Raw genomic sequence first — 12214 nt, forward strand, 5'->3', positions numbered from 1 at the left:
TTCGAAAATATTTCAACATTCTAAAACTCAAGGTATTGTTGATATATGGAGTAGACCCAATCCTTTTTTGTGAATGAGCGCCTTGGCCGTAAACACGGAGAAGGAAGTAATCCTTCATCGCAAATGTGACAGGGCTACCGTGAATGCGAGGATTCGGGTCATGGACCCTCGCGAATGCGAAGCCTTGGCCGCGAACGCGAATGCCATTTATTGTCCTGATCAATGTTGACCTTCACGAGTGCGATGGGTTAACCACGTTCGCAAGGTAATTTTCATGGAATAGTATAAATAGCTCAAAATCATGATTTTATTCCATTTTTTAACCTCAAAGCTTTGGGAAAAACGATTTTTGCTATGATTTCTTCATCATTCATGTGTAGGTAACCTCTAAACTAATCTTTCCATTTTTTCTTATTGATTAATCCTTTGAAAACACCTTTTAATAATTCTTATTTGAAAACACCTTTTAATCATAATTTTGAAATGAATTTTTGAGTTTTTTGTCGGTAAAGCTTAGAATGATTTTTCTTCAATTTGGACCTCATTTTAAAATTGTTTTTGCTTGGATTTTTGACTGTAGACTTCTATAACCTTCGAAAATGTATTTCTAAAATAAAATTTCAGTTTTACCCCTTTCAATTTCAAACTCATTTTTTGAATCTATTTTGGATCCGACTTAAATATGGGCAATATGAATATCATTAGCTTTATTAAATGCATAGATATTATGTTTGTATGTTTTAGTTGATTCTGAGAATATTCGAAGGGGAGGACTCTATGTTGAAGGACTTTAGGCTTGGATTTTGATTCTCCGAGGTAGGTTATGGCTTAACTTTCTTTAAATTGGGTTAGGTAGTTAATAAATAAGTAAAGAATGCTATGGGTTAGGAAAAATAATTGCAGAATTTTTTTGAGCTATTATATATTGCGTGTGCCCGTCTGGGGGCTGATATTCTGTTGTTATTTGCTTGTGTTGTTGTGTATTGTATGTTGCCTATGTAGGGTTCTTATTTGATATCATTGGCATTATTTGTGCATTTGAATGCCTTTATTCTTAATATGATGCCCATGTGGGGGTTTGAATAGACGTTTTTGGCCTTATTGAGCATTGTTTACCTTTATCATGATAGAAATACTCGAGTTATGGATTGATATAATATTAATAATGTCTTACATGCATATTTATTCCAATGGTGCCAAACTAGAATTGATATCATGAAATATTGATATATTGAGTTGATTTCTATGCTCACTTATTCTGAATGTATTTGTTATCTTCATATTGATTTGATTGTGAACATTATATCTTTATTGCATACATACATATTCATGAGATATGGTATCAATAAGGAACATTAATTTTTTGAAAGAAAATAAAACACTTTCAAAAATACCTAGACCGAGAGAAATGTCAGTAAGGTGGATTAAGTTATGAGATTAAGATTGGTGGAGACTTTGAGATAGCATAAATGTCTTGAAACACCTATGGGTCCTATTATAAGAGCATTGAGGCTCGATAGGAGTATTAAGAAAGTCATGCAATCATTTTAAAACCATTCATTTCGTCATCCCTTACATTGCATTTGTATATATATATTTCATGTGTTGCTTTATGTATTACTTGATGTATAATCAGTTTTTATGTACTTTTGTGTATGCTTGTTCCCTTTTTATCTTCATATATATTAGAATTATTAGTGCAAATAGTGTGAGCTACTTCTCTGTTTACAGGTGATGTGCACATAGTATTTCTTTACTTGTATTATTTTCCACTTTGCTCAGTCGACCTATGATACCTACTGAGTACAAGTGAACCCTACTCACTTTTATTATGTTCTTTTGGTATAGATCCTAATACAAGTATGACACACAATAACTAAGTTCATGCTAATCAGAGTTGGTGGTATGAGGTACTGGCTTACTCTAGGACTATAAGAGTTGACTCCAGACCTCCTCTTATCTTTCTTTGATGTCTTATTTTACTTTGTTGGTAGACATTTGTAGTTTTGGTATTTTTTGATGTATTTATTAAAATCTCCACACTTATGACACCAGCTGCTAGAGGTTTTATATATTTTGTTTGAACTTTCACTAAATTTGCATATGTGTTGACCTGACTTCATTCTAAAAGTCTTATCTTTTCTTATTTTATTTTTGGTTTTGAATTTTCTTTCCTATGGACGACTGGATTGTCTACCAATGTTAGGTTGAGGTATATGCCATTATGACCTCAACTTTTAGATTATGAAAAATTAGTATCAGAGCGACAGGTTCACCAATCTCATAAGTGTAAGAGTAGGATGCCTATTAGAGTCTCACAGATTGATACATAAACGTCTGTATTTATATTTAAAAGGCTATAAGATGTCTTTAGGAAAAAATTCTCTAATTTGATTCCTTATTATGTGGCTTGCTCATACTCAATATTCTAAACTTTTATTTTATTTTTTTGCTCATATGGTGAGGACTAGGTCCAAGAATGCTAGAAATATTAAGCTAGAACCCATATGGGAGACCCAACTAAAGGATGAGGTAGGGGTCGTGGTTAACACAATGGTAGAGGACGGTCACGAGAAGCTGCCCCAATCAGAAGACATGGTAGAAAGGACGTCTCATAAGCCCAAGGTTGTGTATGCTAGAGATAATTATCAAATAGAGTTGTAGGGCCTGCTAAGGTTCCATTGAGTTTAGCTGATGCCCCAATTCTCCAGGATTTGTTGATTTGTCTTTTGATTCACTTGGAGGGTGTTCCCTTGAGTGACGCCTAGTATTTCTCAAACTTTTAGTGGTGTTCCACCATATGTACAGGTATCTATTTATGGTATTCCTACTTTAAGGTAACCATTATCTACGGTACCCTAACATGTGGATTTATTTGTCGTCAAACTTAATATTCTTCCAGTTATTTTAGGTACAGGGATGTCTTTGGACGATTAAAAGAGGTTTATTTTCTTGGCTCCACCCAAGTTTATCGAGTGATTGTTGAGGACACATATGAGTTTCTGAATGACTGCCAGGAGAAGTTGCACTATCTTGTTACATAATCTTTGATCCCTTGAGTCTTATGGAGTTTCTTATATTGCCATTCAATTGATGGATATGGAGAGGGATTGTTAGAGGTCTCTATTTAGTTATAGGCCATTGGGTTCGCCTGCTATGACTTGTGCTTAGTTTTCTATGGACTTTTGGATAGGTTTGTTTTTTTATATCTTGAGGAATCAAATGTGAGAAGATTTTGATCACTTGGAGAAGGGCTCTATGTTTTTTACCGAGTACGAGGAATTCTTCCATGCTTTATCCAAGTATTCTACCACCAATATCTCCATCAAGTATGAGAGTATTTGTAAGATTGTTAAGTGGTTAGAGGGTCCTTATTAGTTGACTAATACCGAGATGGTCATTTTAGGGGCTTCTTTTCAGAGCATTATTAAGCATGCCGAGTTGATCGAGTCTATTAACCAGGCTACTTAGGGAGACATTAAGGAGGTGCACTGTTAAAGTGAGTTTAGTGATGTACCTCCCCAGATGAAGATATACTAAGTAAAGGTTCCTATGGATATTATAGTAGGTTGGTTCAGGCTACTTTACAGGGATTTGGGGGAGACCTTCAGGTTCTGCAGCTTCAGGTAGACAAACATCAAGTCATGCTAGTGGAAGTTCTAGTTTTAGTTCTTTGGGCTAGGGAGATCATCCTAAATTGTATGTACCACCTTATAATAAATCCAGCCATAGAGGATTCTTTGTATGTGATGAGGTTGGCCATTTGGCCAACAATTGGCTCTAATATGTGTATGGACCTACTTAGTAGGGCTTGTAGCTTCAATTATTTCTTACTTTGATATCTGCAGTGAGAGATGGTTCATAGAGTGGTAGGGGTGGTACTAGAGATAGAGGTGGAAGAGCTCGTAGTAGTGGTCGTGGGGTTACTCAGTCTAAGAGTAGATATGGAAAGTGTTATGCTACACTGGGAACGCCCAAGGCAAAGGCTTCTGATGCAGTTATTATAGGCATCATACCAGTTTGCTCAAATATACTTCCATGTTATTTGGACCTACGTCTATGTTCTCCTATGTTTCTACATATGTTGCTTCTTATTTTAATATTGCATGTGAGCCCCTTGATATGCCTCTTTATTTTCTACCCCCTAAGAGATATTTTAGTTGTGGATCAGGTGTACCAATTTTATGCAGTTACCTTTGCAAGGCATGAAACTTTGGTAGATCTGATTATTTAGATATGGTCAGCTTTGATGTTATCTTGAGTATGGATTAATTATCTCCCTTTCATGTTATTTTGGACTATTATTCCAAGATCGTAACCTTAGCTACACTAGGTGTTCTAAGGATAAGTTGGAAGGGTATACTTAATTCGAGTCCAAAGGGATTTATATCTTTTCTACGTGCTTTCTGCATGGTAGAAAAAGGGTGCTTGTCTTATTTGTCTTATGTTCATGATATATTGCCTCACCACCTTTTATGGATTCTATATGGGTTGTTTTCTAGTTCGTGGATATGTTTTCTATGGATTTGACTGGTATGCATCTAGATTGGGATATTGATTTTACTATTGATGTGGAGTAAGACATCAAGACCATTTATATTCCTTCTTATAGGATGACTCTAGTTGAGTTAAAGAAATTGAAAGAGTAGTTGCAATATTTGTTAAGTAAGAGGCTTATTAGACCTACTATATCTCTTTAGAGGTGCTCCTGTTTGTTTATAAAAAAGAAGGATAGTTCTATGTATATGTATATTGAATATTATGAATTAAACAAGGTGAAAGTTAAGAGCAAGTATCCTCTTCCGTGCATTGATAATTTGCTTGACCAATTTCAAGGTGCTTCCATGTTTTTTGAGATTGATTTGAGATTCGAGATTCACCAGTTGAAGATCACTGCTTTAAATGTTTGAGAGATAGCTTTTCATAATTGATATGGTCATTATGAGTTTCCGGTCATGTCTTTTGGGTTGACCAATGCCCAATTAGTATTCATGGAGTTGATCAATCGAGTGTTTTAATCATATCTCGACTTTATTATTATTGTATTTATAGATGATATCATGGTTTATTTCAAGATTGAGGCCAATCATGTGAGACACTTAAGGACTATAATTCAGAGATTGCGTGATAAGAAGTTGTATGTCAGGTTCTCTAAGGGTGAGTTTTTATTGGATTCTATTGTTGTTGGTTCATATGGTGACCAACGATGATGTTATGGTTGATTTGGCCAAGATAACGACAATCTGTGACTTGGCTAGACCTACTTCTCCAGCCGATATCTAGAGTTTTATTAGTTTGGCAGGATATTATTGGTATTTTGTTGAGGGGTTCTCACCTATTATGGCTTCTTTGACCAAGTTGACTCAGAATAAGGTGTCTTTTAATGATCGAATGCTTGTGAGAAGAGTTTTTGAAAGCTTAAGGAGTTGTTGACTTCGGCCCTTATTTTGAAGTTTCCCAAAGATCATGGGTTTTACCATGTCTTATGATGATTTTCGCATTGGTTTGGGTGCGGTGTTAATGTAGGAGGGTAAGGTGATTGCTTATTCCTCTTATCAGTTAAAGCCTTATAAGGAGAATTAACCTACCCATAATTTAAAGTTGGCATCCGTAGTGTTTATATTAAAGTTGTGGTGACATTACTTGAATGGAGTTCCTTGTGAGATTTTCTTGGATAATCGTAGCCTTCAGTACTTATTTATCAATGAGATATTAATATGAAACAATGGTGTTGGCTTGAGTTTCTTAAGGATTATGATCTCACTATTCTTTATTATCTGGGTAAGGCTAATCTAGTTGTCGATTCCTTGAGCTGGAAGATAACAAGTTTAGGAGTTTAGCTTATCTCTTGACTTAGGAATGGACATTAGACTTAGAGGTGCAGTCTTAGCTAATTGGATGATTATCTTGATATTTTAACACCTAAATATATTTTAGCATTTATTGATGCCAGATCTTCTTTGATAAAGCAGATTCAAGCTCACAAGTTTGATAATAATAGTTTGAGGGTGATTCAAGATAAGGTGTTGAGTGGTGAGGCTAAGGCGGAATCTTTTGTTTATGATGGAATTTTGAGGATTGGTGACCAAGTTTGTGTGATAAAAGTCCGTGGATGGGTGAGATTGATTTTGAAAGAGGTGCATTTTTCCAAATGTTATCCATCCAGGGGTGACCAAGATGTATCGTGATTAATAGCAGACTTACTAGTAGGGTGATGAGAAGAAGGATGCAGCAGATTTTATAGCCCATAGCTTCTATTGTTAGTAGGTGAAGGATGAGCATCTAAGATCGAGCAGTTTACTTCAAATATTACCCATTCCTGTATAGAAGTCGAAGCGAATTACTATGGACTTTGTTAGTAGGTTGCCTCAAACATCTCATAGTTCAAACAAAATTTGGGTCATCATGGATCAATTGACCAAACTGACCTATTTTGTACATATATATATTTCATTCAGTGTCAAGAGTTTGTCTTCTATCTATGTTCTATAGATAATGTATCTTTATGAAGTATCCATGCCTATTATTTCAGATAGAGGCTCAATGTTCAATTCTAGTGTTTGGAGGACATTTAAGAAGGAGTTAGGTACTCAGGTTGAACTTAGAACCACTTTTCACCGCCAGACTAACTGTAATCTAGAGCGGACTATTCAAGTTTTGGAGGATATTCTCCGTGCATATGTTATAGATATTGGAGGTCAGTGGGAGCAATATTTTGCCTTGGTGGAGTTTTCTTATAATAATAGCTATTGTTCGAGCATTAAGATAAGACCTTTTGAGGCATTTTATGGTAGGCATTGTCGATCTCTGATTAGTTGGTTTGAAACTTTTGAGGTTAGACCTTATGGTACCGACTTGCTTTATGAGTCTTTGGATAGAATTTGAGTGATTCAGGATAGGCTTCAGGTATCCTAAAGTAGGCATAAGAGTTACACAAACCGCGAGATTCATGCTTTGATCTTGGGATTGATGATCGATTTTTCCTTCATGTGTCACCCATAAAGGGCGCGATGAGGTTTGAGAAGAGAAGCAGTCTTATACTGAGATTCATTGGACCTTTGAGATTCTTTGGAAAATTGGGGAGGTAGCCTATGAGTTAGCCATACCCCTAGAATTTTAGGCCATTCTAATGTACTGATTTATGATGGAACATTTTTCATTCTTTTGGAAGGATAATTGTATTTTTTTCTAGCAACCGTTAGTGTTATTTAATATGTTTTGTGCTTGTTGTCAGGAATCATCTTCAAAGTCATGAAATATAAAAATCTTACGTTAAGAGGCGTATAACATAAATAATGAATGACCGCCAGTGAATGGACATGCTGTCGTACTAACTGTCACGACAAACATAGAAGTTAAGGTTCTTTTAATGGATGACGGTTTGACTGATGAACCATTGGGGCAATAATGGACTATTTCTCTAACTATTTCGACAAAGCATAATGCATGAAAATTTTGAGGCAAATGACGAAAGGGGTGACATACCATTTGAACAACGATGAACCATCATTGAGGCCATCTAAACTGCTACTGGACAGACTCTCTTTGGATAAGAAATGATGGTTTAGACGATGAGCTGTCACCCTCTTGAAGGGTCGTCGGGAAAACCTCCCCTTGTTGACGCGGTAGCCTAGTGTGAATTTTAAATCCCAACTTTATTGAGGCGTAAAAATACCTAGGTTAGGGTTAGAATACACATCTTTTGACTAGTTTTTGAATTTGTAATGTAAGTCTTGCTAAGAAACAAGTTTGGAGCTATTGAACACATTGTTTACGGGGTTTGAATTGGGATTTGGAAGACTTATTTATCTACATTGTAAGTTTAACCTGCAATTATGAAATTAAGCTTTTTCATCTATTTCTGATCATGAGTTGCTAAATCTCCATAAGTTGGGTTATAAGATCCTTGGTAAAATTTCAATTCTAGATTAGGGTTGTTGAGTGTATATTGAAATTGTGGTTGTATCACATTCTCTTCATATTAATAAATTCTACTGGTTGCAAACTTGAGAATGTGCCCTCAAACATGACTTGCTTGAATATAGGAGTTAATGTTGGGAAAAGAGAATGGTGACAATAAGTTAGAGTTTTTAACCTCTAATTACAAATTAATTCCTTAGATAGATTAATATCTTAGAGAATAAGGTGCATTATTATGTCATCACTTTAAGTTTGAAAAAATTAAAGTGAATCCATCTTTGAAAGTTGGATAACACTTGGATGGAAAGTTTATCTCAATTTCTCTAAATCACAAATATAAGTATCAACTCACATACCCTCTAGACCGAAATTGATTAAAACTCAAAGGTGAACATAACCCTAGTTTACTCTTTCTCCATTATTAACACGTTATAAAAAATATATTAGTTTTGAATAAACTTGAAATACTTAATTAACATTTCAACCAAAACCCTACAAATCCATGGAAACTTATAATTACAAGTTGATCAATCTGCATACACCTTAATTAACACCTTATTCCCTGTGGGATTCTACCCCAACCTCTATTTGGTTATATATTTGATAACAACTGCTTACACTTTTTTGGGTACTTGTAGTTTGGGCATATCACATTTTGGCACCGTTGTTGGGAAATATGATTGTCAATTAAGTTTATGTGCATTAACTGACTCTTACTTTAGTTTTCTTATTTTACCTTTATTTGTTCTTTTTATGTTTGCAGGATATTGATTGTGCATGCTATGAACTGGTCGGTCAAGCAAGCCTCTATTACCTTATGATCCTAAATTTCTGAGATCTTTGAGAAGGAATATGGAAGCATAACAAGAGGAAAAAATTTGGCTACACGAACCGCCACACAATTGAACCAATAAAACATCAATGCTCCCAATCATGTGTGCAATGAGGATAATAAGGATCTAAGTGATCATAAGTTGGTTGATCTGTTGAATAGTCGACATGCTAACAATGTTGCACCAACAAACCAAAATAAGCAAACACAAGGCAGAAGACACCAACAACCCGTGGCTTAATTTTCCATGGATGATGATGAAATTGATTATGATGGTACTAGTACTACTTGAGCTGTTGTGATACCCCCATTATCTTCCGAGGTAAAGTTCAACATTGCTAACACAAGGATTCAATTACTCAACTTGAAAGGGTTGTTTGATGGATTATCTGGTGATGATCCAAACATGCATTTGATAAACTTTGTTAACATTTGTAAGTATTTTGACTATCCAAGAGTTGGACAGAAAGCTATCCATCTGAGGTTGTTCCAGTTGTCTCTTTCTGCAGAGGCAACTCTGTGGATGAATGAACTGGCACTCGATTCTATAGAAAACTGGATGCAGTTTAAAGGAGCTATCATAGAAAGGTTCTTTTCACCTTCCAAGATGTTACAGTTGAGGGACGAGATCACTAACTTTAGGCTAATACCTAATGAGGCCCTTCAAAAAACATAGATAAGATCTTAGAAGAAGTTGTTTCAATGCCCAAATCATAAGTTGACTGACGAACAATTGTTGGAGATATTTTATAGGGCCTTACACTCAAACACAAAGCCAACAGTGGACAATGCAATGCAATGGGTTGGATTGTACTTTTTTTGAGGCAACTAAAATCTTGGATAAGATAACAAAGAAAAGTAGATCTTGGCATACTAGGAATTCTGAAGCAACAATCAACACTTATTCGATTAGAATATCGGCATAGCAATGCCGAAGAGACGAAGAATGTGATTAAGATACGGCTTATATGAAAACACAAATAGAATTGCTCACTAAATATTTATTGTCAGATAATTTAGAGAAGGTCAAAACAGTTGGGTCTTATAGTAGGGCAGTTGATTCTGATTCTGAAGAGGAGGAAAATTACTTGAATGACCAAGGTTTTTTTGGGCCAGTGGCTAAGGAAATAAAAGTAGGAACAATCAAATGGAGAATTATTATGACAAAGCTGGTTATAAAGACTGTGATCTAGGAAATTGGAAACATAAAGGTAATCGAAAAAGATTACATGTGCCATCGGGGAGTCACGACAATGTTGCTAATAATTTAGGAAAGAAGTCTATGGAAGCCATGATGGCTAATCTTCTTAAAAGGGTGGATTCGACTGACGCAAGTGTCAAGGAAATGGTAAGTGATCTATCAACTAAAAGCCAATTGGTAGATTCCTATTCTACCTCTATTAAGCCTTTATAACAACAAATGAGTCAATTATCAACTGCTATAATCAAAGAGAAGTGGAATATTATCGAGTGATATGGTCCAAAATCTAAGGAATAATGGATCATGTATGGATATTACCATAAAGTGTAGAATATTTTTACCGAATCAACATTTGTTGGTGCACTCATAGGGAGATGATGTTGTGTCTGAAGATGAGGGATGATTAATCATGAGGTGATGGATGGTAAAGCCAACCAAGTCTGATAAGCTTGGATAGTTGGCCGATAAGAGTACTGTTGTTGAACAACTATCTAAGAAGAAACTTGATAATGATTTGATCTATGGAAAGGTAAATAAATGGGGGCACCTCCATAAAAAATTCCTAGGCCACCTCTTCCATTTCCACATAAGATAAAGAAGAAAACAGAAGATGGCAAGTTTAGAAAGCTTATGGAAATGTTGAAACAATTATTAGTGAATGTACCATTGATTGAGGATTTAGATAAAAAATCCAGGGTATGCAAAATTCATGAAAGATCTGGTTACAAAGAAGAGAATATTAAGTTATGAGCTAGTAGATAACCTTTATCATTTTGCCATAAGATCACTATTGTAGAAGAAATCTGATCCAGGAGCATTCATGATACCTTGTACGATTGGGACCTTCAGCTTTTCCAAAGGACTTTACGATATAAGAGCGAGTATCAACCTCATTCCACTAGAAATTTATCAATAATTGGGTTTGGGAACTCCTAAACCAATATCTGTGTGGTTGTTGATGGCAGATTATTCTCTTAAGAGACCAATTAGTATTCTTTATGATGTTCTAGTTAAAGTAGGTAATTTCATATTCCCTGCAAACTCTGTAATTCTTGATTGCAAAGTTGATTTTGAAGTACCTACAATCTTAGGTAGACCATTTTTAGCCACTAGAAGAGTGTTAGTAGATATGTAGTGAAATAAGCTGAAATTTAGACTCAATAATGAAGAAGTAAATTTTGATATTTATTCGTCCATGAAGCAACTAAGGGAGAAAAATGTTCTTTCAGTCATTAATATTGTCGATGAGAATGAGTTAGTGATTCCCTTTGAAGAGAAATTTGCGGTTGAGACTCTAGTAGGAGTCTTGATGAACATTAATAGTGATGGAATTATGGAGTACGATGAGACAATGTTTGATTTGACTAGAATAGGTTCATTCTTATATTCTATAAAAAGGTTGGACTTAGACTTGAAGAATTGACCAACACTGCCAGCAAAGCCCTTTATTGAAGAACCACTTGTGATAGAACTGAAAGAGTTACGAGGTCATATTCAATATGTGTTTTTGGGAGAGATCAATACATCACCAATGAGTATTAAAATTAAATTGGTAGAACATTAGGTTGAAGCTATTTTATTAGTATTGAGAAAGCATATGAGGGATATTGGGTGGACAATCACAGACATTATTGGTATTCTTCAGGCATAATCAAATAAAATCCAATTGGAGAAAGATTGTACCCCAATTATTGAGTATTAGAGAAGGCTTAATCCACCAATACAAGAGGTGGTAAAGAGGGATATAATTAAGTTGCTTAATTTAGGAGTGGTGTATCCAATATCAAATAGCAAATAAGTGAGTCCTATTTGATGCGGGCTAAAGAAAAAGGGAATGCTGCTGGCATCAATGAGAAAAATGAGTTCATCCCTCTTAGGCTAGTGATAGGGTGAAGAGTGTGTATGGATTATCAAAAGTTGAGATTTTTGACTCTTTGATATGATTTTCAAATGCCCTTCATGGATTAGATATTGGATAGACTAGTTGAAAGGAGGTGGTACTGCTTTATGGATGGTTACTTCGGGTACAACCAAATCTCCATTGCACCTAAGATTAAGAAAAGAATATGTTTACATGCCCATATGGAAATTTTTCCTTCAAATGGATGCCATTTGATATATGCAATGCTCAAGTTATGTTTCAGATGTATATGATGTCAATTATCTCTGATATAGTTAAGGACACTTTAGAAGTGTTAGTCGATGATTTTTCATTGGTTGTAGATTCATTCATTGATTGCTTGATGATGTGCTAGGGTTTC

This window comes from Capsicum annuum, chromosome 8 (assembly GCF_002878395.1).
Source record: "Capsicum annuum cultivar UCD-10X-F1 chromosome 8, UCD10Xv1.1, whole genome shotgun sequence".
NCBI lineage: Eukaryota > Viridiplantae > Streptophyta > Magnoliopsida > Solanales > Solanaceae > Capsicum > Capsicum annuum.